Raw genomic sequence first — 26923 nt, 5'->3', positions numbered from 1 at the left:
TTTCCATTCCTTTCTTTTCTGGGCATGTTTTTTTATATTGATCCCATTTTTTTATTTTTTTTTTTATAAAATTAGATTTCATGATGGATAATGAAACATGTAATTTGGTTGAGTTTTTCGGGGGGGGGGGTTAGCAGATCAACCTTTCTTGATATTTAAAGTGGGAATAATAAATTTTGTAAATGATTTATTATTGTACTCAATTGAAGACAAAATATATATGCAAATTATATATAAAAATGTGGAAGTGGTGTAGTGGTTACCAGTACAAACAGTTGACTTGGCATGCTGGATTAGATTTCTATTATATTTTCAATAACAACTGGTTCTTTATACATACGTGCTTGGGTCTTTTATCGCGCCTTATCTGTCACCAAAACCTTTTCTTTTAATTTCGTCTAGCAGTTGCTATGCAATAAGATTCTTTTTTATGCAGAAAGTTATGCAACACAATGTTTGCTGAGATTTTTATTAAAGGTTTTATTTTGGAGAAAACAGACTCGAAAGGGAGAAAGAGACTAATGTTCTCTTAGCTAATTATCTAGTTAATTTTTTTAAAACTTAACTGAACCGAGCGATGGACAGGGACATGAAGGTAACATTTCTCACTTAGCGATTGTCAAAGTTTTCTACATTATTGGTTAACTGCCTCATGCAATCCATGGCAAACTTGCATTATTTGATGTCTCAAAGACAGACAAACAGATGGATTTGAAAACCATTGTTTTCTCTCATCTCGAAAAACGTGAAATCATCTCATTCTATTTTGTTCACCGTTTGACCTGCTGCCCCTTGCTTCAACTTTATGTCACCCATCTCTTGGAATGATTCTGTTTTGCAGATTGGGGTTATCATAACATGCACTAAGTGTGACCCTTGCCAAAATCCACACTAGCTGACTTAATCCCTATTGATGTATGATCCCTAATATGTAATCCTACTAGGATCACTGTGCATTAATTTCACTAATACTCTTAGGAAAGGTATGAATCCAGATATAGATTAAATAGCAAGACAGACTAAATTCTCGAGGCTTGGTTGTGCAACTATTCTAGCAGCAAGAAAACTCTAGTTTTTCTCTGTTTAACCCAGCATCGTCAGTTCAGGAGATATGCGATTGGGGGGTGTAAATGCCCTGCTTCACTATAGGCTCTTACAAATGAATATCCATGATATTTTGAAACTAAGCGAAGGTCTCTTATTAGTGATGGGACAATTCCAATATTTCGTCCAACCCCACTCCGAATTTGATTCAATTACCGATTCTGATTAAAATTGCTGATTTTGATTCTTTTAAAATATATCAATATTAAGCTATAATTTTTTTTAGTGGGGGAAGGGTCAGATTACCGTAAATATCCATGTAATGTTTTTCATAAATGTAAAAATACACTCCTGGGTAATGGGGGGGGGGGATTAGTTTTACTGATAACTCAAAGCACATAATTATTATTTTATCATTAGTACCGGTAATGGAAAATTAAGTCTCTAACAAATACAAAAGAAAAGACAATTGAAAGAATCATTTTTGGCATTGGAAAATTGGCACAAACCTTTCCAAATTCCAATAACAGTACCCCAAAAGTTTTGATTTTTCTGATTCTGATTAATTTTCCTAAAATGTAGACAGCATCCAGCCTTCAAGATAGGATGACAGTGTAGTATCTGTTCTATTCTCAGATAGTGAAGAAGAGACCCTTTTAAGCATTTTGTTTTATTTTTTGTTCCCATCAGAATACCCTTTTTACAGGGGTGGGATGACTAGCTTTTTCACCACATTAAATTCAACCTTTTATCTAAATAAGTCCTTGTGGGGAGGCAAGTGAATAGGGACATATGCCTAGAGTGGAGATGAGGAACAGATCCATATCTTTGAGGTTATTATTATATATCCGCTGGGACTAGTCATTCAAATGTGCTTTTCAGTCTATATAATTGCTAAATCTACTTTTGTCATTGGTACATGATATATACACACTGACAGCAAGTAAAACAACACAGCTGATTTATAAAATATTTTGCTTTATTTCCCACCACCAACAGTTTTTGGATTTACAGTTATAACGAGTGTTTAACATCAGTGAAGGTGCATGAGGGTGGTGTAGATGTTTGACGGTTAAGAATGTGTCAGCTTGTTCTCGCTCTGTGACTGACTGCCCCGCTTTCTGTTGTGTCGATTTATATAAACATTCTTTCCCCCTGGAATGTTTAATATTTCCCATTGTCTATTGTTTCAAATCCTTTGACCGATATCCTCCGACATATTTCTGGTCAAATTATGCATTCCAATAGACAATGGTGGAAAGTCTTACATTTCTCAAATGGATCAATTTGTGTGTACAACCGATCAAATGCCTCTCTTCCTGGAGTCACCTGTCAATCCAACATTATTAGTGCATAAAAACAGTAAGTAGTCGACCATAAATGAGGGAGATTCGAAAACTCCCTTTTCATTAACCAGTACACAAAGAGATGTAGGGGAGGGCACAACTCTTTTCCAAGATTGTTCCACTTACTCTTGATCATCATTTTATAATGATGTGTGTTCAGCAAGAAAACAAGTACCATTTTTGAAGTCTTTGGTATGACCTGAAAGAATTTGAAGTCGGCATGCCAATTCCGTAGTCTGTTTTAGTAGCCATTAAGCCACTATCTTTTCTGTACAAACTATTTTGAAGAATAACTCTGCCATTAACTTCTCTTATAAAAGAAGTACATAGTATCAGAATGCTTTATTTTCATTATGTCTGAGGAGAATGGCACTTTACGCTAGAATGAGTAAAGTTTGAAAAGGTTGGATATTAAGTCACAGTACATGATTCAATATAATGGTGGTCGTTATAAAAGCTTACAAAGCATTAGTATTCATCCAAATATTCCTCAATCGGATAATAGGATTTCTGATAATCAACTTAATTAATCATTGGGGTTTTTTTTTTCTGTGATTCATTTATTCTTAGCAAAAACTAAACATGATTGAATAACCAGAAAAATAGTGACCGACTTTATGAGAATTCCTGCATTCAATGATTTGAGTTTGTTAGTTTTATAGTATATGTATATCTTTTGAGGGGAATTTGAGGTTAGAACAATACCTATTTTTAGAGTTAATATGCTATATACATAAATTAGTACTGTATGTATACGAACCTCTGTGTGTCTGGCTTTGTATTTAAGATACAACTGAAGCTATTAATGAATTGTTCTGCATTTTTAGATTTGGTTTGATTTTTTTTTTCTATAGCATATCAACCATCTATGAGTTATTTAATGCCAAATAAAAATGTGACACAGAATCCTAAGGTACGAAAATTATTTTATATTTTTTTGAAAAGATAAATAAAATTTAAAAAAAAAAAAAATTTTTAATAAAAATAAAATTAAAATAAATAAAAAATAATAAATAAAAATAATAAAATTAAAAATATAAAATAAAAAATATTTTAATTGAAATTAAATGTCTTTGAACAGACCAACTTCTTTAATGAAATCTAAGACTTTGGATGGATTTGTGTCTTTAAAAAGGTCCTTTAGATTCTTCGAGTTGTAGTACTTTCTTCAGTTTTATTGTAGCTTAATCAACGTTTGTGAATAAAATATACATGTCATATAAAAAGTTTCACTACTACAACCTCTTTTCTACTTGCCTAAGGGACACTTAATAGTTGGCCAAATCTTGTATAATTTATTATTTTGGCATTCACCCTAAGATTCTTGCCATTTTTCTTCGATTATTCTGGTTAGACATTAGTTTGGAATTGATTGTTTAAGGTTTCAAAATCATTTTCAAATATCAAAGTCTACAATATAAATATGTTGTGGACTGTTGTATAAGTTGCCACTCCCTTAGTAACAAACTAGATGCTGGTAATTGACAATCTTCATCTTTTTTTTTTTTGGTTCATCCATTGTAGTACTTGTTTTAACATGAATTTGGCAGTGAACAGAATTTTTTTTTTCAGGTCAACTACTCGCCTCTAGTTGTTACGATCAAAGTGTAGTTTCTGTTGTAGGAAATCTGTTGACCATATTTCAGGTATTGGCTCATATCTGATTCCCTGAAACCATATTAATTTTTTCTTTCTGGCAACAGTCCATGTATCTAGTGGTTTACTAGTGTCAGTGGTTCAGTTATTGATTCGATCAGCTGTTTCTGTTACGTCTTCCAGCTGTTGACTACATTTATTTCATGAGCAATGAATTCAACCAGCTCAGAGGCCATGTAACTCTCCAGCTCCATTAAGGTCATTACCCTCGACCACTCTTGAACTGAGCACATTAATCAATGTCCTTTTTTTCTTGATTAGACATTTGTGATCTATCTCTCTTTTCTAGAACAAACCTTGTCCTTTTTAGGATAATATCTCTTTCAGTACACTGAATAATTCTTTAACCCAAGAGTGACATCCACTCATCAGCGATGGAGGAAAACTCATCATAGAATAAAGATGTCATTCTCAAAATCACAAAAATTGATCGAATAGTTTTTTTAAGAAAATAAAAATTTACAATTTTTAACATTTTAAATACTAAAATGTATCCATTAAAATGTATCCATTAAAAGGCAGATTTTGATCTTGATACGGAGTTGTCTCATCCTTATTCATACATCATGGCTGATCAAATTACTATTTCTCGCTTAGCCATAGAATTATATTTTCTTAGTTAAAAAAAATCTACTTAATTTATATGATTTTTGGAATATGACATCTTCGTTCAATAATGAGTATGTACATCATAAAGATTTTTCTGTATCTTTTTAATAAGTGTAATTCTAAATAAGCATGGACAGTTATTTTAAAATCCCCGAACAAAAGGTCCGCAGTGCAGTGGATAAAGGCGTTGATTCTCTACGGTTCCAAGTAAGAATTGTCTGAAAATAGCGGTTTCAATCCTGCCCAAAGCATGCCAGAGGATTAGTTAGCCAAAACGTGGTGAGAAAAAAACAACTATGGAAGACAGTAATTACTAGGGATACAATTACAAGGCTCAGCATTCCTATCCCGTCACAGTTAACTACCTGAAGAAGGTCAGGAGGAGGAGTTGGTAGAAACGTGGTGAGACAACAACTATGAAGATGAGGATAATAGTCTGCAAAAAATACATAATCAAAACAAGAGTTACATTTAGATTTCCAGCGTGCTAATCAATGAGCCTACCATGAATGGCTATGGACGGAATGAGAAATAAATGGGCATATGACACCACAGAAAGACCCAATTTTCATAAACTACATGCATTAAATTAGGCTGTATTTTGACAATAACAGATTGAATGTGGCCTTCCGAGTGGTCTATTATGTCTAGTTTATCAGCATAGACATGGGACTTTACATATCTGCTTAATTTTTACTTCATTTTAAAATTGCTATTTTGAATATTTGCATTGGTACAACGTTTTTGTACCCAATATTGAAATTTACATTGAAATGGGTCTAGGTTGGTTGGTTGTTTTTGTTTTACGGCATATCAACCCTTTTCGGGTTATTTAATGCCGAATCCAAGGATTTTGAAGAAAAATTTTTTTAATAGAATATATTTGTTGTTTTCACGTCTGTTTCTATTTGACCCATAGTTGGGACCCTAACAGGTACTACCACTCCGGGTCAGAGTGGACCTGGGAGCAATGGTAATTAATGGGTGGCTCCACACTCCCCAAAGCCCACAAGCTGGGGCCTCACCACTGGATATAGTTTAAGGTCATATCCAGGACCATTGGGTCTAGGAGATGGACAGCTATAGTTGCCCGTCATAACAGCGTTCACTAGAAAAGAACTTATCTGTTCTGTTTTTCCTGACTGTACAAACGTGTAAAAATTTAAATGAAAAGTGAACAAACATCTTGCTGCACAACTCTCCACTTATGATGCTCCCTATAAATCTGGCCCTTAATTCATAGTAACCCCTTATGTCTCACTGGTAATGTGTTTTGTTTGGAGCGAAGAAAGCATTCTTTTCTGTTTTTTTCTCATCTAATTATCTCTGATGAAGAATGCAGGCATGTTCAAAATATTGAATAAAAAAATAAAAATTACAAAAACGTTGTTATGCTCCAAACACTGCTAACTATCTTCAAAATATATTTTGATACAACCATTCCAATAGTCTTGTCCATTGTTAGAAAATAAATACTCCATGCACACTAGATTTCAAAATTCATGATATCAGACAAATATAAAGTGTTATTGTTTAGAAGCTTTAAACTTTAAATTAAAATAAATTGCAGAAAAATATTTTTATTATAGAAATATGTGGTTTATTTTAAAGATTAATTTTTAGTTTTTATAATTTAACTAGCGAGGGGTACCCGGCGTTGCCTGGGTGTTTGGAGGTGTGTGTGGAAACTCCAGGGGTGGGTGTGGGGTTAAAAAAAAAAAAAAAAAAAAGTAAGTATGAGGATCGAACCCAAACTCTTGAGGCAAAGTTGTAAATTAAAGCGTGAAAAAAAAAAAAAAAAGTGCGACGTTAACCATTGCCCCACCCTGAGATGCTAACGGAAACACGTTTGAATTTATTTAATTACTTGGATTTGGCAGGTTCCCGTTTTAATGAGTTAATGAGGTCAAGTTTGACAGCGAGATAGAACGCTTCCCAAGATGTTATAGGAAAAAGACTAACCCGCATGCGGCGAGTGACAAATGTTGAATATTTATCTTCCCGAAATCGAGCAAATTAAATAGACAGGTGAGCTTCGTTGTTAACTGTGAGATATTACGATTTATATGTGATATGAAAAGTTTTAAAAAGTTGTGAACCGACCGACCGCTTCTCTGAAAAAAGCCTTTGGTAGACATACAGAAAAAACGAACACACATACATACATTTTCGCTTTTATATTTATAGAATACAATTTCGGGCATATGGCACTACAGCTCACACATATGGCATAATCTAGAGGTCCAATTTTCACAAACTACATGCATTAAATTAGGCTGTATTTGGGCAATAACGTATTGAATGTTGTCTTCCAAGTAGTCTATTGTGTCTAGATTATCAGCATAGACATGGGACTTTACATATCTGCTTAATTTTTACTCCATTTTAAAATTGCTTTATTGAACATTTGCATTGGTACAAAGTTTTTGTACTCAATTTTGGAATTTTCATTGAAAATTTTCTTCTTAAAAATAGACGGGAAAATTTTTTTGCTTGCAATTTTTCAAATGTTAAAAATTTATGCTAATTAATACTTTGTTATTTTATTAGTGTTCTTTCTCTGATGATGAGATCTTATCTTTGAAAATCCATGGATTAAGGGTCAGTCATTTATTTTCTTTGCTTGAACACTTGATTTAGTAAATTTTATGAATTTTCCATTTTTTTTTATTTCAACATTTTTTAATAATATACAAGTAAATATTAATATGTTCATACTTACGAGAGCGGTTCCACATGTAAAAGTCTTGTAAAATACACTCTGTCGAGTAATTATATGAAAAAGAGAAAGAAAAGATTCAACTTTAACAATTTTGCAATAAAGTTTAAAATCATGAAAACAAAATAATTATATTAAAATTTCTTTAAAAAGTCAAATAAGATTTTTTTTCTTTAGATGAAGGTGTTTATGTACTTTTTAAAGGCTCGTGTTAGAGCATTCTCAAATGTTTTTTCTTTCTTTTTTTTCTATTCATGGAGATGTAAAAATTCTCTCTTATAAATTTGCTGTGCGTTAAATGAACCTTATTTTAATACATTGTTTGATTGTTTTGTTTTACGGCATATCAACCCTTTTCGGGTTATTTAATGCCGAGTCCAGTTATTTTGTTAAAATAGTATTCATGTTGCATCCTGTTATTTTGTAGAAGGCTTTTTATTCTTCAAGCTCTTTGTATCTTCAATCGCTAATCTGTAGTGTTTGGTTTGGTTTGGTTGTTTTATAGTGGATTTTATCGTTTTTATTCCCTGTCCTGCAGAACATGAATGAGTTTTGCAATGGGATAGGGAAAAGGGTTACAGTATTAATGTTTGGTACATTTTAAGATGGGAAATCAGTCAGGAAGTGGGGGAGATAGAAAGAGAAAGGGCAAATGGGAAGAAGAAAAAGGGGGAAAAGGTGGATTGTTGTTTTTGCAGAACATAAGTTTTGCAAAAGGAAGTAGAAAAACAAAAAGCCAATATCTTCAGACAGCCTGATCTGGTAGCACCAGTTAATACATTGTCCTGTAAGCCACATGTTGCACGAGAATAGACTTAGAACTGTCGATTTAAAACCCAGCAGACTTATAAGAGAGAGAGAGAGAGAGAGAGAGAGAGAGAGAGAGAGAGAGAGAGAGAGATCTACATCGTCAAGAAAAGGGAGAAAAAATGGTTCATAAAAATAAATGCTTATATGGGCAAAAGCTAGCAGATTTTAAAAAAGGTAAATAAACATCTCTTTAAAAGAAAAACAAAAAATCTTAACTCATTTAATATTCCTTCATAACGATATTTAACTAAAATGTACTATCTTATTTTAGAAATCCTTCATGACTGATACATTTTTTTTTATTTTTGTTACTAATCAAAGTGCCCCTTTTTGGAGAGCTGCCCCCCCCCCTCACACACACACACATTAAAAATCGACCTCGTGTCTAATTCTGCTGTTGTGGGAGGCAAGTAAACATATATATATATATATATATATATATATATATATGAATGGAAATGTATAAAAAAGAATACGGAAAGTATAAAAGCTTATAGCTTTTCTTTATTCGTTTTCAATTGGTGACATGCAGGAATACAAATAATATTATGAAAAAAAAAAAGTGAAAAACTTTTTTTACAGGTACATAATTTTCGACCGATCCTTCAGGCTTCATCGGTGTAGTGAAAGTCATAATATATATATATATATATATATATATATATATATATATATATATATAAGAAGAGGAGTAGGGCTCCGAAATACGCGTGTCCGTAGATTACTGTTTTTAAAAATAATAAATAAAAAATACGTCCAAATAAAAAATGGGCGATTTTCTAAGAAAAACACCGGTTCTCCGAGGCGGAGACATTAACCTTAATATCGTTTAAAAAATCAACAAAAAAACTATGTAAACAAATAAACGATAACAACTAAACAGTAAATTGTCTATGGCATCATAGCATAATGGATTAAGATGCTGGACTGAAATACATAAGGTCCGAGGTTCGAATCCTAACAACAGTCAAGCTACACTGAAGAGGAGTAGGGCTCTGAAACATTACTATTTTTAAAAATAATAAATAAATATATATATATATATATATATATATATATATATATATATATGTATATATATATACACGAGCAAACAGTTAATAAAACATGTTAAAAACACTTTGAAATGAGTTAAAAACATATTTAATCTGAAAAGGAAACACTAGATAAGTGGATAGTCCTTAATCCGCGGAGTTTCGAAGAAATACTTTCCTTCTCATCAGAGGGTAGGAATTATTAAATATGTTTTTAACTCATTTCAAAGTGTTTTTTAACAGGTTTTATTAACTGTTTGCTCGTATTATAAGCTCTATCTCCTATTTGGTTTTATCAAGATTTTACATTTGGCTGAGATAACTTTATAAATATTAATTCTTTAATATTTATAATATACTTTAATTTTACCATCTTGGATCATTTTGGTAAATTTAATTGTAATTTTTATTTTATATATATAAATATATATATATATATATATATTTCTTTGTTGATATATAAATCAATATAAAACAATTAAAAAATAAAATTAGTTTAATATTCATTCAGTTATTAGTATCAAGTGGGACAAATGTAGACCTTAACTCAACATTCAATAAAATGACAATCTATTATCATTATTATTATTATTATTATTAATCTATTATTATTATTATCATTAATATATTATTATTATTATTAATCTATTATTATTATTATTATTATACTGAAAGTCTAAATTTGTTATCACTATCTCAATTTGTAACCATCACGTAATTTCGAGCAAACTTTTCAAAACTTCCAAGACTGGAACGTTATGTTTTGGTTTCGATTCTAGCTGATGGCACCAAAGTCATATTTTTTTAACTTTTGAAATCACTAGGTGTGTGTGTGTGGGGGGGGGGGTAAAAAAAAAAAGTAAGTATGAGGATCGAACCCGAACCGTTCAGGCAAAGTTGTAAATTAAAGTGTGAAAAAAAAAAAGGTGATAGTTTGTTCATGTATTTGATTTATGGTTTATTGAAAAATGGGAAAAGAATTTATCTGGGGTGGGGGTGGGGATGGGGTAACGCATAAGGAGTGCCCAATGGAAGAGTAAATGTCCACCTCTCTAGAATAAATGAATTTTCACATCTTAGGTTTTTAAAATCTGTGAAAAGTGGATAAATTCAAACTTTGATTCAAATATATGAATCTAAAAAGGGAGAAAGTAAGGGTCACGACTGTTTAAAAAACAAAAATACAGAAAAATCTTTATGCTGTACATACCTGTCATGGAACGAAAATATCATATTCCAAAAATCTTGAAAATTAATCGTTTTTTGGTTTTTTTTTTGACAATATGTACATCATAAAAATGTTTCTTTATTTTTGTTTTTTAATACAGGTTAAATTCTTGACTTGCACCAAATGTTCTTTGAAGTCTTGACTGGTGAATATGTCTGGCTATGACAAGAGTTCTTTGAAGCTGATACCAGGGAATGCAAAGTCAGGTTGTCAAATTCCTATCAATTTCTGTAGTTTTTTACAGACACAGTAAATTTAAATTGATTCCAAAAACCCAATTTCATATTTAAGTAGAGATGCTTTTCATTGGTTCAAACTATACATATTTTGTATTATTTTTAACGGATGCTCCGCATGGATCCGCATACATGCAAATCATTTTACAGACTTTTTTATTTGGATGCTGCAGGGTCAACATCTGATTTTCTGTGCACCACTACAGTGAAGAGTTGAAAGAAATGCATTGGTTAAAACATTTTTTATTTTATTTTAATACAAATTGATTATTTAAGAATTCAAAGGTATAATTAACACTTTTATTGCTTATTTAGGATTAAGTCTAAAAAAAGTTGAGTTAAAAAAAATAAATTGCAGAAAAATCTTTATGACGTACATACCATCATGGTATGAAAATTTTATATTTCAAAAATGACGTAAATCGATCCAGTAGTTATATATATATTATATATACATACACACGTGTACATTTAGGCAGCATTTTTTTCTTAAGCATATTTCATTAAATAAAATAGACGATTTTTGTCTTAATTCTATTTCCGATCCTTACCAATTTCTGAATAACAGTCTTCACTTCTGGCAGAAACTGGCTGATGCAATTACCATATTTATCATAAGTCCGAGTACTTTCCAATACTTCAGGATTCATCATCAGAGATAAATTCATTTAACTAGTTTTGAATAATTGTTTTACTTTATTTATTTTCTTCCCTGCCAGAAGTGAAGACTTATTTGGAAGTTGGAAAAGAGTGGAAATAGAATTAATAGACAAAAAAAAAAACGTCTATTTTATTTAATGAAATATATATATAAAAATCGTTTCCTAGCGAATTTTAGTAGGAAATTGTAGCCATTAGAAGGCTCAGTGGTTCGAATTAAGTTGTCTCTGTTATGCGGATCAAAATGTTTCGTTTCATCATAAAATTTTATTTTTTTAGTTAAAAAAAAAAAAAAAAAAAAAAAAAAAGAAGACTACTTGATCAATTTACATAATTTTTGGAATAGGACATCTTCATTCCATGACTTGTACATACATCAAAGGTTTGTTTTTTTTTTTTTTAATTTTCTTTCCTCTGATTTTTAAAATAGGTTTAATTCTAAAAAAGCACCCCACCTTTTTGATTTTATTCATTTTTATAACTTTTAGCAAATCAGAAGAAAAAAATTAACAAATTTACCGAACTTCTATTACTATCGATTACTATATTGTCCTTTTGACTACTCTACACTCTTTAACACTTATCCTTGAGTGGCCTATCGGCCTTGATAAGTGGTGACGACTATGTAAAAAAAAAAAAAAAAGTAATAGTAAATTTTTAGGCTTTAAAAGAAAGAAAAAGAATGCAGATTATTTTTTAAAACAATATCTAAAGAACAATTATCAAAAATTTAATTTCAAATTTTTAAAAATTATTTCCATACATATTAACTACATAAAGAACAAGTGGTTTTCTCCTCTCCCACTCTCTTTACACTTGCAAGTGATAACGAAAAAATTGTACATTAAATTTTTCCCAGTGTTATGAGTAGCAGTCTTAGGATTTGCAAGTGTGAGGCTAAAATTTCCTCCCCCTTTGATATATAATTAATCAAAAATAAAATATCAATATAGATTAAAAGCATTATTTTTAATAGCACCCGCCAATATTTGACAAAATTTAATTATGTTCCTCATATAAAAAAAACTTAATCACAAGAATGCCATGGAAAAACCAGATATATATATACACATATCAACTGTAATCACTATGAGTTGGTTTCAAATGAGTCCACTGCATCATGCATCAAAACAGTTCACTCATGCTGATCATCAGTTGAACCGAATAGAATGATACTCAATCCAAGGATAAAAGTCCCTGTTGATGGTAAGTTTGGTTTTGTTTGTATTATAGGATATCAAGCATCTCTAGATATTTTTTAATGCTGAATAAAGTTATCAAATATAATTCTACAAATAGGATATTTATTTTATATTCCTAAAATAGATTGCTCTCAGAATACATTGCACTACTCTGAAAAAACATTGCTCTTAGAAGGAAGTTTCACAGAGGGTACCATCATTACTTGAGAAAACTGAGCACTCCAAGGATTGGTTGTTTTTGTTTTACAGCATATCAACCCTTTTCAGGTTATTTAATGCTGAATCCAGTTATTTTGAAGAAAAATTTTTTAATAGAATATATATTTTTTTTTTCCAAGTCGGTTTCTATTGAACCCATAGTTAGGACCCTAACAGGTACTACCACTCCGGATCAGAGTGAACCTGGGAGCAATGGCAATTAATGGGTGGGTCCACACTCTGCAAAGCTTGCAAGTTGGGAGCCTCACCATCGGATATAGTTTAAGGTAAAGGAAGCATCCCACTTGTGATACTACTCCCAGAAAAGATTTACTCTTTAAAATTTTGGCATTGGTAATTTTCATTGTTCTCAACACAATTGACCCTTAGCCATTGCCTCCTGGTGTCTATCTGGAAAAAAATAAAGAGGAGTAATATGGTTTGGATTTTTTAAAGAATCAGATTGAAATAATAAGGTTAGGAATGAACTTATAGATACTATGGCATGACTTGACCAGTCGAGTGATCAGATCGGGCCTTTCCAATTTCCCCGTCTAGATGAAATGGATGGTGTGTCACCACCTAGTCTACAGATGGCCTAATTGCATGGGTTTGCAGTCAACAAATTTATGGCCCTGTCCCTAAGTTCTCAGTATGTGCAAATAATAAGCTCTTATTTACTTACCCCAGAGGGCAGAGTTTGACACAACGTCAGTTTTTAATGTAAAGAAAACCGAGCTCCCAAAGGAGAGTGCTTGGGATTGGGACAAAAATTAAAATTGACTTAGCCTAGCAGGATGAAGTGCAGCATCAGAACAGATACTACACTTTAAATTATTTATGTGCACAAAATAAAAAAGTTGACATTCAATGCAAATTAGCCACAAGGTAATCAAGAGTGTAGGGTAAAAAGGGTATGTTGGTCATCCTTAGTCAATAATGATAAATAAAGTCTATATTTCTCTTAACTAGAATAATCTTAGTCACCACAATACCACATTTACTCTAGGAGCCATCCTATTTAATGTATCCCCAGATTTGTTTGAAATTTTATTTTTATAAATATATTTATATACAGAAATTCAATTAGATAAAATGAGGACAAGGAAACAAAAAAAACTTAAACATTAAAATTCTCTCACTGTTTTCTAAATCATAAACAACTCACAGTTTTCCAGTTTATTTAGAATGATTTCTAAACGGGAGTGGGACCTAAGTGGGGGAAAAAGAAAACGAGGATAAAATTTAAAAAATTGAGTGGTGGCTTTCCAAGATAAGTACAATTTTAGGTAGGCTGAAAACAAAACAATTCTGGGAAAAGTGAGGAATGGGCATTGTGGGGGATTTCTATTATCAGAGAGAGACAGGGTAGCTTGGGTTGGAGACAGGACGATGAACTGTGTGTGCCATAGTCAACTTCTTTTTGTACACAAAAGCTTGCTATTTGTATCCACCTTTTTCAAATACCGAAAATGTAACATTTTTCTCTCACATCTGACCATGACCATCTGGTGATGTTTGAAGAGGATTAGATCAGCAAAATATTCAACTCAATGGGGTTCTCGCATATGTGATGTGCACACCATTATTCATGCTATGGTCAGGATAATGAGAAACACCATCCATTTCTCTCCGTTCCATGGAGCCAAACATTATTTATTATGCTTAAGGACAGTGGATGCTCAGGATTTATATGAGCCAACATATACCAAGAACTGCCGAAATTCGTGGTATTGGGAGAAAGCATAATTGGGTGTTTCTTTGAATATGTTGCAGTCGAGATACTCAAGTGAGTCTTCAATTCCAGAAGTATATTTAATGTGTTCCAGGCTAATTTCCAGGCCAGAGTTGTTGAAATGACTTGTACCTGACGCGAACTCTAGGGTAGATTTTCTCCTCCGGCCACTCAAACCACTCGATGAATTGACCCTCAGTTTCCCCCCTAACTGATTCCCAATGTAATTCCTTTCTAGAAAGCTGAGAAAGGTCCCTGGGCTGAGGAAGTTTTTTGACTCAGCATTCTGAATAACTATCATTTGCTTCTTGGCCTATGATGGGCCTTGATGGAAGGGTTGAGAATATGGTCAGAAAAAGTGCTCTCGACAATGGGGTTCCATGCAAATTCTTATGCCAATTTACCAGTCTCAGCATATTGATGGCATGTCAAGTCGAGCATCCCTAAGTCTTTCTCACACACGTTGAATGCAGACCTGTTTGTGAACCCAGTTACTCCCCCTGTCTCAGAGAAGCGTGGACAGAAAGCACCAGAGGATCTTTAGGCAGTTCGCAGGCAAGCCAGTTGGTAAAGGAGGGGAGAAAAGAGGCAAGTGGCACACGTCTTTGCTCTATCCTTTAAGGAGAGAAAACTGAGAAAGGTCCCTTCGAAGCCAAGCCTTAACAGACACTTCGACCTTTGACTGGACCTGTAACGTAATCGTTTTGAACGAGAGGTGCTAGCCAAGAATAAGTCTGCATAATATAAAAAAGGAATTGCATTTAGTAACTGCAAAGTAAATATCATGTTAAGCAAACTAGCCCTTACTATTTGCAATACCATCCACAGATATAAACTTTAACCCAAGGGTCTAGCTAATTCAAAGATGCGCTAACCGTAGAGTCGGAATGAGGTATGGTTTAGTCCTAAATGACTACCCTTGTAAGCATTACCTCCTCCTTTGGGATTGAGGGATTAAGGACCCTTGGCACAGTGGTTAGAGTACTGAGAAAAAACAATTGTAAAAGTGATATTCTGCTGAAGGTCAATTCTCAGTGTGGGCAACCGAAACATACAATTGTGAATTACTTAGGACCTCTATCTAGTTATGGCTGACGGAATGAGGATATGCTACCCCCATGAAGTAAATAAAGGGCACTGCTCGAAATTCCATCCAAATTCCCGAATTCGACAGAAACATTTCTGAGTTCAATAAGATACACCTGGTGGAGGTTACATTGACGGAAACGTTGTGAAAATTACACTCAAGATGAGAACAGCAGTCTGAAGAATCCAAATTTAGGTGTATCAGAATTTTTGACACCCCTAACACGAAACTGCGAATAAAATATAAAAAACTCGTAATTTCTCTTTTAAAAGTGGGTTGTTTATTTTCTTTATGGATTATACTTTCAAAATAAACTATTAAAGTTGTATAAAAAATAATAGAAATATTATTTTTTTATTTTTTAAAAAACAGTAATATAATTAATTGAATTTTACGAGTTCAGTATTTTTCAATTTTTAAACTTTAAAAATCTATCAAAATTTTTATATTGATTCTATTTTTACGATATTTTCAGGGTCAATGTGAAATTTTATGCTCTTACCAATAAACCGAATATAATATTTTAGACAAACGTTTTTTTTTTTTAATTCACGCCCCCCCCCCCTATTTTGAAATGTCTATCAAAAAGTAAATAATTTATGTGCCAAAGTTTTATGTATCACAAATTGAAGATAAAAGATCAATAAATAATATATTCTAATTTAAAACAAAAAGAAAGAACAGTTTTTTGGAAATTTACCTGTAAAGTCCGAAGCTTAAAACCTTTTTTTTCTTAAACACGTTGTTTGTATTTTTTTTTTTTTTTTTTTTTTTAAATGAAACCTTGGTCCTTGCTCCTGTAATTGAAAAAAAAAAATTCGGGTTTGAATTACATTTTTCGAGTAGTTATAAACTTGGAAAGACAGGGAGCCGAATTAATTCACGCCCTCCCCCCTATTTTGAAATGTCTATTAAAAAGTAAATAATTTATGTGCCAAAGTTTTATATATCACAAATTGAAGATAAAAGATCAATAGATAATATATTCTAATTTAAAACAAAAAAATAGAACAGTTTTTTGGAAATTTACCTGCAAAGTCTGAAGTTTAAAACCTTTTTTTTTTTAAACCGCGTTGTTTGTATTTTTTTTTTTTTTTTTTTTTTTTTTAAATGAAACCTTGGTCCTTTCTCCTTTAATTGAAAAACAAATAAGGGTTTGAATTACATTTTTCGAGTAGTTATAAGCTTGGAAATACAGGGGGTCGAATTATTCAATATTTTTCACAAAGTTTCTGACACACCTACCAAATAATACAAGATTTTTCTTCGTTTTCGTTTTTTTTTAATATCGGTAGAATTCTGGACAAGTAGCCTATATTTCGCCAAAGAAGAAAACATCACAAAAACGTGAAACAAAGATAACTTTATGAAACAGCTGTTTTATCGCTCGCTTATTCTCTGCCATCTGTGTCTGAATTGTTTGATGTTAGAAACGATAAGTCTCTAGTCAGCGTTTTTTTTTTCTTCTTTTTTTCTGTTCCAGGGGATGTCCATGTGCCTTGTTACAAGGAGGTGTGGTATAGCGGGGGTTATGATTTTTAATTTTAAAAATCTATCAAAAGATGAAATTTATTTTTCTTCACTTCCATGTGTTATCCATTCAGAATTTTGTTTATGCCCAATGAAAGCGTTACAATAGAAAAAATGTGGTGCGTGTCTGCGTGTGTACTTTTGCCACCGCGCTATTTTTAAAGTTTTTTTTTTTTTTCAGGTTAAATTCAAGCTTCACAATATATATATTTTTTAAATTGTTAGGTGGAAGAACAGAATAGTTACAAAACACTCTCCCCTCCCCATGTTAAGAATGGCTTTAAAAATAACGTTATTATTTCAGCACGGTGCCAAAAGTACACAAGTACCAGAAATACCCCCAACATAGTGATCTCGATTGACGGTATTTTATTAAAATTTAGGTATTATTGACTATTAACATTCTCAGCAAAATCGCCTCATGCCTTAAACAAAATGAGATTCTACATTTTTAAGGCGATTACGTGTTAACACACTGAAAACTAGGCACCACCAAAAATGGCCGCAAAATCACGTTGTTGTTGTTGTTTTTTAAAACTAAATTACATTTATTAAAATCCATTATTTCTGAGTAACTTTTTTTTTTCCAGAAAGATAAAACCCTGAATTTTATCATATAGAAAACAGAATAATGTAAAACTTTTTCTACTATTTTTAATTAAATTTTAAATGTTAAATTTTCCCAAAAAGTTAACAATTGACATTTTTTGTCTTGCACAAAAAACGTACTTAAATATTTAAAAAAAAAAAAAAAAAAAGGTTTTTGAAATAATTAATTTATTTATTTATTGTCTAAGATTTAGGATGATTTTCTAAGAGAATATGCAAAAATATTATAAGTACCTGAATTTCAAATAATTCCACTTATTCATATAGGTAACCAGATATTTCGCGTCGATGTAGAGTCTAGATCGACTGTTTACTTTTGCGTTTGATAAGAAAACTATGGAAGACCAAACAGGCCAAAAAAACTTATTTTTCAGTGACGAAAATTTCAATGTATTATTAAGCTGAGGCTGGCCAGTACCAGATGGGTGACCATTTGTATGAGTTTGGTTTTTAATGTGTATGTGTGTGAGGGCCAGGCTCCCCCAAAATGGGGGGGGGCAATTTAAAGCAGAATAAAAAAAAATTATTTCAGCGCGTTTGGTCCACCGTAGTCGAAAGGCGGCAAACGTTTTCAAACGGGATCGAAAAAAATGCTATTTTTAACACAAAGGGCACAATATTTATCGAATTTTTTTTTTTTGTATCGATTATTCAAAGCATGCCCTGTTTAATAATGGTCATGCATTATTCGGCTCGCTAAAAAAAAATTGTTAATTTATTTATCAAAAATTTTAAAATGGCTTTTTTCGTATAAATATTAAAAAAATTTTTTTTTGTTTTGCTTAACTTAAATTAATTATTTTACTTAACATATTCACCGAATTTCACACTTCAAAACTCAAAAGCGGGATAATTAAACACAATCGAAGTTCTGATATTCAGACATCAAAATAAGGTATGCAAACAATTTTTTTTTTTTTTTTTTAAATCTATAATTCTGTCCCTTACAACAACACAATATGTTTTGTTCAGTTTCAGATGATTATTTTAAGCATATTTGTTCCCACTTCAAAACAAGGGGGGGGTTTGTAAGCAAAAATATATATATATATAAATATCGTTTATGAAAAATAAGTACACTGTTATAAAGTTCATTCTTCTCCTAATAATCGCTGAAAATTTCGTATTGATCAGATAATTACCTGATTTTTGGTAGATTTTTAAAAAGACGGTCCGTCAAAAAGTACTGAAAACTGTGCCTACTGAAAACACTTTGCAAAAATTGTGCTTATGCCCTTGATTTATGTTACTGTGATTCTCTCTTTTTTTGTTAGGTGAAAGTACAGAATAGTTACAAAACTTCTTCACCCTCCCCATGTTAAGAATGGCTTTCTAAATAACGTTATTATTTTAGCACGGTAACATAAGTGCATAAGTACCAAAAGCAAAAACAAATCGTTAAAGAAATAAACAATTTTAGAATCTAGAATAGGCCATTAGTTTGCATATAAATTTAGCATAAAACGACCCCCCCCTTATTTCAGTGTCTTGTCAATCAGGTTTAGTTAACAGCCCTAAGTTAGAATGAACCGGAAATGGGGGATCATTTGACGAATTAGAATCATTTATTCTAAAATAATTGTTACTTTTCTTTATTTTTACATTTTTTTTTTTTCAGGATGTTTACATGTAATCAATCGTCTAGTGTTGAAATTAAAGTTTTCCTTTTAACTGTCGAATACCGTTCAATGTTTATGTAAAAATAAAGTGTTTTTTGTTTTAGCTTGCAACATTCTCGGCACACACAAAAAACAACAATCCTTTTTCTCTTCCTGTTTCGACGTTCATAGAAAATCCGTCGGCAAATGTGCATTTCAGCTGCGTAAATTATTTGACAGTCAAAAATTTATAAAAATTATTTATTTTTATATAAAACACATTATTAGACCCTAAGGCTGAAATAAAACCCGAAAAAATTTAATTTTTATTAATTTTTCAACATTTTTTTATTAAACTAAATGTACAACAACGGAGGCCGCCATCTTGTTTTGAACTTTTGGCCTTTCTAAGGCTTGCCAGGTTGGCCTTTTTGAAGCCAAATTTGGCCTTTTTTACGCTTTTGCGTGGAACCATGGTCCAAGAGTGTAAAAAGGATCATGTTTTGCCTCAAAAAGACCAATCTGGCAATCCTTACAAAGGCCAAATTTTCAAAACATTTTGACGGCCTCGATTTTTTTTTTTTTTTTTAATTTTTTTTTTTTTATTACATTTTCACTCCAAACAAGGCACATTGCCACTTTGGTGTAGGGGGCTACAGGGACATAAGCTACTGGCCAGCAAGATGTCAGTTCACATTACACTTGAACTTCTGCAAGTCAGTACAGTTGGGGAAGCAGGGACCTGGAATGGAATTCCAAAGTCTAGCAGTTTTGGAGAAGAAAGTTCTCTTACATCTAGGGATCTCTACTGTGTAGGGGTGGGATTTAGCTGCTCGTTGGGTTTGTCGAGGGTGTTTACGTTGAGGAGGCACAAGTGCTTGCAGTTCGTCAGAGCATCCACCATTAAAATACTTGTAGAACAGGCAGACGGATGCAACATTTCGTCGGTGGGACAGAGGCTGAAGCTTAGATAACAGTTCAGGACTTATCAGGTTGGAGACTCTTTTAGATCTTGTCTAGGAGCGAGAGACTAGTAGCAGATGCACCAGCCTAAATATGACAACAATACTCCATACATGGGCGAATGGTGACCTTATAGCGGTACAGAATACTTTCGGGCGTTAGTAGTTTCCTAGCACGGTAGAGAGAGCCTACCTTCTTCGCAGTGGTCCTGGCAATGCTCTCAATGTAATTGTTCCAACTCATGTTTCCTGTGAACGTTAGGCCGAGGAGTTTAAAAGAAGTACTTTCAGATAATGAATCTTTGGCCATTCCTATTGGTGGTAGAGAAGGTTTCTTGTAATTATTGAGGGAAACGACTTTAGTCTTGGCAGCATTGAATGTGACCATCCATTTTTGTCCCCATTCCACTACAGATCGGAGGTCATCCTCTAGTGTTTCTTCCATTTCCTTAGATATGCGTTCATTTGTTTTCCTGTTGTGCCTGTTATAGAGTGTGGTGTCATCAGCTTATATACCCATCTCAGAGGCAATTTTGTTGGGGGAGGTCATTTATGAATATTAGGAATAATAAAGGTCCAACAATAGACCCCTGAGGCACTCCCACATTTATATCCTATTGTTTAGGTGTACGACCGTCGAGGACAACTTGGATTTTTCTATCTAAGATTTAATTATGTTAAGTATTCTTCCAGTGATACCGTATGATCTAATTTTCCTGAGGAGACCTTCATGCCATACCCTGTCAAAAGCCTTAGATATATCTAGAGCTACCGCTCTACACTCCCCTGCTTTGTCCAGTGAATGGTATATACGTTCAGAGATTACAGTTAGGATATCTGCTGTGGAATGGGCTTGCCTAAATCCATATTGTTGGTCGGTCAGAAGTTTAGCATTTGTAAGGTGATGGACTAGAGCTTGGTTAATTATGGGCTCAAATATTTTGGCAAAAAGTGGGAGGAGGCTAATGGGGCGATAATTTAACGGGTTATTTCTTTCGCCAACTGGTACAACAGAAGCAGTTTTCCAGCAAGATTCATTGTTGTTACATTTAGTCTAATAAAAAATGTTGAAAAAAAATTAAATTAAATTTTTTCGGAAAACCAGAAAAAAAAATTCATTTTTGTTTTTTATCAATTTTTATTAAACTAAATGTTCACGCCGTATTGCTTTTAAAATTTGGCCTTTTTTAGGTTTGACTTTTTATGGCCAAGTTTGGCCTTTTTTACGTTCTTTCATTACAAAAAAATATGGCAGCCAAAAACAGTTTATGAAAGAGCGTAAAAAAAGGCCAAATTTGGCCTTAAAGAAGGCCAATCTGTCAAACATTAGAAAGGCCAAATTTTAAAACAATATGGCGGCTTCGAATGTCGGACATATAGTCTAATAAAAATGAAAAAAAATAAAATTAATTTTTTTTTTTTCTGGCTTTATTTCGGTGCTAGTGCACTTACTGATCCGCGATATTTTTAAAATCGTATTTCCAAGTTTAATTAAAGTTTTATATTTTTTTTTATTCAATTGTAAGGTTAAAGGGGTTTGTATTACTGTACACATAGATTCGAAAAAGTTGTCAAAAAACAAATATATAACAAATAAATGTTATCAAAGGCAAGATAAATTAATTTTCTACCAAACTGGATATATTTTTCGTGTTTTTATTCAATTTAACATGTTTATTCAGCTCGAAAAGCATACAGTGTTTACCGATGTATTGGAAAATTCAAAATGGCGGCCGACTCTCTCTGTAACACGGTAAGTTCGGGAAAAGGTGTTATAAATAATAAACTAGGTAAAATACTATTAAAAAACCACCGAATATATGTCAAGTTATATCACGGTAACATATATTGAGCGAATTTCTAACAGTATTTTGTCTAGTTTATTATTTATTACACCTTTTTCCGAACTTACCGTAGTAAAGAGGGAGTCGGCCGCCATTTTGAATTTTCCAATACATCGGTAAACACTGTATGCTTTTCGAGCTGAATAAACATGTTAAATTGAATAAAAACACGAAAATTATATCCAGTTTGGTAGAAAAGTAATTTATCTTGCTTTTGATAACATTTATTTGTTATATATTTGACAACTTTTTTTTGACAAATTTGTTATATATTTTGACAACTTTTTCGAACCTATGTGTACAGTAATACAAACCCGCTCATTCTAACAGAAAAATCTGAATTGTCCAAGGTGTTGACCGGACCGGACCGTTGGGTTGGAATGAAGCATGGTCTATCTTGGAAGGCCTCTCTCCTAAGCATTACCTTCTCTTTCGGAATTGGTTCATTGCCGGTCGCCCACATTCGTTAATGCCGACGATACGTAACCCCCCCCCCCCCCTCACATAAAACTGTTTGTTGCAGTCGAGGGAGGGAGGGACAGTTAAATAATTTTATAACCCTCAACAAGATTGTTTTGACAAAGATCGCCATAATTCTACTAAAACATTATGCTTCTGTAGCTGGGGAATTTTTCCGACTGCGATTTACTAAAACCGGAAACGACCGAAGCAGTTTACGAGTTGAAAATCGCGGCAAAAATGTAAAAAAAAAAAAAAAAAAAAAAAAAAAAAAAGGCAGACGACACTAAAGCATGTGAATGCAAAACTAGGTTAAGTTAGTTCAAAATATTTTTATTCCACAACCCAAAAGAAGCACCTGTTAAAGTACACAAGTTCTACATTTGAATGCCCCCCCTCCAAAAAAAGAACGAAAAACTTAAAATATGCTTTTGTAAACAGCTCGTGAAAACTGACAGCAATATTTTGGTATTATTATACAAACACCGTGACAGCGTTAGGGTTAGGGTTAGGATTAGGGTTAGGGTTAGGGTTTAGGGTTAGGTTTAGGGTTAGGGTTAATTCGCTGTCACGGTGTTTGTATAGTTTTACCAATATTTTTACTCTTAAATGAAGTGAAAACTTTATTTTATGAAAAATATTTCTTGTCATTTAAAATGTCCGCCATGTATTCGTGCATCTTGTGAAACGTCAAGTGACTACACACGTGCGCGTATTTTAATAAGAAAGTGAAAAAAAATGAATATAATTAAAAAAGTGAAAAAAAAAGATTGTCCGTTTTCGATATCAGGAAGCGGAAAAATATCCGGAAGGGTGGGGTGGGGGTGTCATTTCGGCATTGAAGCCGAAAAATGTTTTGGGGGGCATGTTTTGGCTCTTTTTGACTCCGTTTGGCTGTTTTTGGCGTTTTTCCTAAATGGGAAAGGAGATGACCGCTAGCAAAAAACAATAGTGATTACGTTGTATACAGAATGTCTTCAAATATGGATAACGGCACGTTTGCGCAAAAAAATAAATGCGATATTCGTTCTCAGCTTACCCGAAAACCTATGTAAGTCGACAAATTAGAGGTGAATGCCGAGGGGTCGGTAAGCTAAAAAAAAAAAAAATACCAAAAAAGGTGACCATAAAACAATGGAAAAAAATGAAAAATTCATTTAATGTAAATATTATTTCGGCGACCGTTCGGTCATTTCCGGTCTATTCCATAAATCGCAGTCGGAAACATTCGGATCGGATCAACATCAACATGGGTCCGCAAAAGACCAATTTTTTTCTTCAGTCAACCAAAATAAAGTTCACACAATAAGGGACGCTTGTGCAGTTTAACATCCCCAGTAATTGTTTTCATTTTAGTAGTTTTCGGTAAAAGAAGGTACTTATGCACTTTCGTTACCGTGCTAAAATAACATTTAGAAAGCCATTCTTAACATGGGGGAGGGAAAGATGTTTTGTAACTATTCTATGCTTACACCCAACAATTTAATAATAAAAAAAAGATATTGTGAATCGAATCGTTAATTTAACCTGAAAAACTATTTTAAAACCAGCGCGGTAACAAAGGTGCAAAAGCACCGAAAGGAATTAACAAAACTCACCCCTTCGTGTTAAGAATGGCTTTCTAAATTTACCACCGGGGGGGGGGAGTAAACTGTACTAGTACCCGAGAAAGCCCATCTTGCTCGTCTAAGGTTAACATAAAAAAATAAAAAACGGACTAAAGTTTAACGGAGACATTTTCCGTGTACACCGCTTGAATAGCTAGAAATTTATCTCATAATTTTTTTTTTTTTAATCTATATTGATCTATAGTAATCAATAAACACACACGCACAACGCACATATATTTGCTGCTGTTGTTGTTGTTTTGTTTTTAATCTCACAAATATAAATTTTAGAAATAAGGGGTGATATAATAGCATGCCATGTCAACTACTGCTAAAACATCTGATACAGTTAAGAAAAATAATTCATGCGTTTGCATTTTAAAGAAAGCATAGAGATTTTTGGTGCTTATTTATAATTACGCTTAATTAAAGAAAAACACATAAAAATATCTATCATGTCATCATAGAACGAAGATGTCATATTCTAAAAATCACATAAATTGATCAAATATATATATACATTTTTTTTTTATTATGAAATTCAAATTTTACGATTTTTACCGATTAATTTTATGCACCGATTAATACTTTAATTAGATTTAAGGTTGTTTACATTGCTTAACCTGGAGCGAAACACCGAAAATAAATTAATAAATTGATTTAGGAAAAATGGGTAGAAATAAATAAAATAAATAAACACATTAGTAGGTACTTATACAGAATACGGACCGTACTGAAATATATTTAGGGTTATATTTAATATTTATAAATTCATTCTTAAGATGGGGGAGCTTTTTTCTTTTGTAACTATTCTGTACTTTCATCTAACAATTTAATAAATAAAAGGTATCGTAAAAATTGAAATTAATTTGAAAATTTCATTTAAAAAATAAAAAATAATTTTTTTTTTTTTAATATAGCATGGTCCGTATTCCGAATAAGTACCAATTAGAATATCCAATAAATTTAATAAATAAAATAAAAATAAAAAAAAAAAACTAACCACGTTTGAAAACAGACAAAAATAATCCTCAGGTGTATATTTTTTTTTCGAAGGAAAGGTATTTTTCCAGGTAAAAATAATTAATTAGTGGAAGAAGAGAAAAAAGAATGCGTAGGTGAAAAAGTTGATGAATCGTCAGGTTGTTGTTGTTGTTGTTATGCAGTCATTTAATTATATTCTTTTTCTCCCTTCATTTTTTCTTTGCAATACATTTTTTTTTCAGTCATACCAATTTGAATTAGGTTGATGATAGGTTTCCAAACACAATAATAAAAAAATAAATCAGAGAAAGTGTGCTGTCAAAAATAATGTCTACTATTTTTTCTTTACTTCTTTTTTCGCCTTATCTCATCATAGCTACTGTACAATCAAAGAGGAAGAAGATACGATAAGCTCAACTAGTAAGAAGAAGAAAAAAAGCCATCAAGTCATTCATCCACAATATGTATCACTTCTCCTCCTCTTAACAAATTCTTTCTTCTCCTCTAGCAGACACTCAGTTCTCCAACGACGTCATCAACTGAGCTGCACATGCGCACGAAGATTCTCGTGTTTTTCTCTTTCTTTCTTTCTTTCTTTACATTACCGTTTTCGCCTACGGAAGGCCAACAGCGACACAATCCCTTGCTGACGTACTCACCAAATACGCGTCTCATGGTTGAAAGGTTCCGGTTACCCGGGGTCAGGTGATCTCTTGCTTCAGACTACCATATTAAACGACAAACGCACATGTCACCAACGATCAATGTAATTACAGTTTTTAACATTATGTGAAATGTAATTATGACAGTCACCTGATAACGACAAATGCCTATAGATAGCTACCTCCCCATCAAAAAAATGTTTCGTAGCCATTTATTTTTTCTATTTTGTAAATATTAAATAAAAAATAATAATTTTCATATCTAAACATTTGTCTGTATTTCTTGCTTTCATTTCGTTTTCTCGTGTATTACTTTATGTGTATCCGACGTTGGTCAGCAGTTATTGAATTTATATTTTTATTTCGCCTCTTTTTCTTGTCTTTCTTTCTTTTTTTTTTTTTTTTTTAACTATGCCCCTTCTCTTTTTTTGTTTTTTTTTACCAATTTAATTCTTAAGTGCAAGTGCAATTTAAAAAAAAAGGCAATAGTAAAGAAACACCTACGTACCCGTCACAAAACTAAAATGTCATATTCCAAAAATCACATAAATTATTCAAAGAGCTTTTTGTTTTGTTTTTTTAACTAAGGAAATCAAATGTTATAAGGGAGCGAGACATTGTCTTCGTCTGACATGTTTAATGAATAAAGGGAGACAACTCAATTCGAAAGACAAAATCAACCCTAATTGCTACAACAAATTACTACTAAAATCGCTAAACATCGTAAAAAATGATTTTATATATATATATATTTATATATAAACTACTTGATAAATTTAGGTGCTTTTTGGAGTATGACATTTTTGTTCAGTGAAGTAATATTTCACTGAACAAAAATGCAAGAAGTGTACCTGGTTTTATGCAAGAAGACGTGGAGAATGTGATAAGCCCATGTGATTAGGCAAGATTTCAGGCAGATAAGAGAACCCGGCTTAAAGGGAAAGGAGGCAATTCTTTGTTACGTCTTGTGTGGGTGGAAACCTTATGATCAGTTGTGACTTTGCAGAACGAGTAAGGATTCAAGCATCGACCCTTGTGGCAATGTGGCATACCCATATTTATATCATGCTGTTTTGACAGACGACCATCAAGGACAACTTGGAG

The 26923-nt window shown here is 32.5% G+C and overlaps 1 protein-coding gene across 3 annotated transcripts in view; it reads right to left on the bottom strand.

Annotated features, from left to right (window-relative positions):
• The window catches only part of LOC145280036 (G-protein coupled receptor-associated protein LMBRD2-like), a 120143-nt gene extending 93669 nt beyond the window's left edge, over positions 1 to 26474 (bottom strand). The window contains exons 1-3 of one of the 3 annotated variants that reach the window (XM_080131699.1): positions 25177 to 25703; positions 16265 to 16361; positions 7378 to 7416 (exon numbers count right to left, since the gene is read on the bottom strand). The gene's annotated coding sequence lies outside the window, so the exon portion shown is untranslated. Of the gene's footprint in view, positions 1 to 7377; positions 7417 to 16264; positions 16362 to 25176 lie in introns of all 3 variants that reach the window. The other 2 variants (XM_080131700.1, XM_080131701.1) reach the window with 2 other exon arrangements.
• Between the last annotated feature and the right edge of the window lie 449 nt (positions 26475 to 26923).

Source organism: Euprymna scolopes, chromosome 7 (assembly GCF_053919585.1).
Source record: "Euprymna scolopes isolate OS-2025 chromosome 7, ASM5391958v1, whole genome shotgun sequence".
NCBI lineage: Eukaryota > Metazoa > Mollusca > Cephalopoda > Sepiida > Sepiolidae > Euprymna > Euprymna scolopes.
This window is presented reverse-complemented; position numbering and strand designations above follow the sequence as displayed.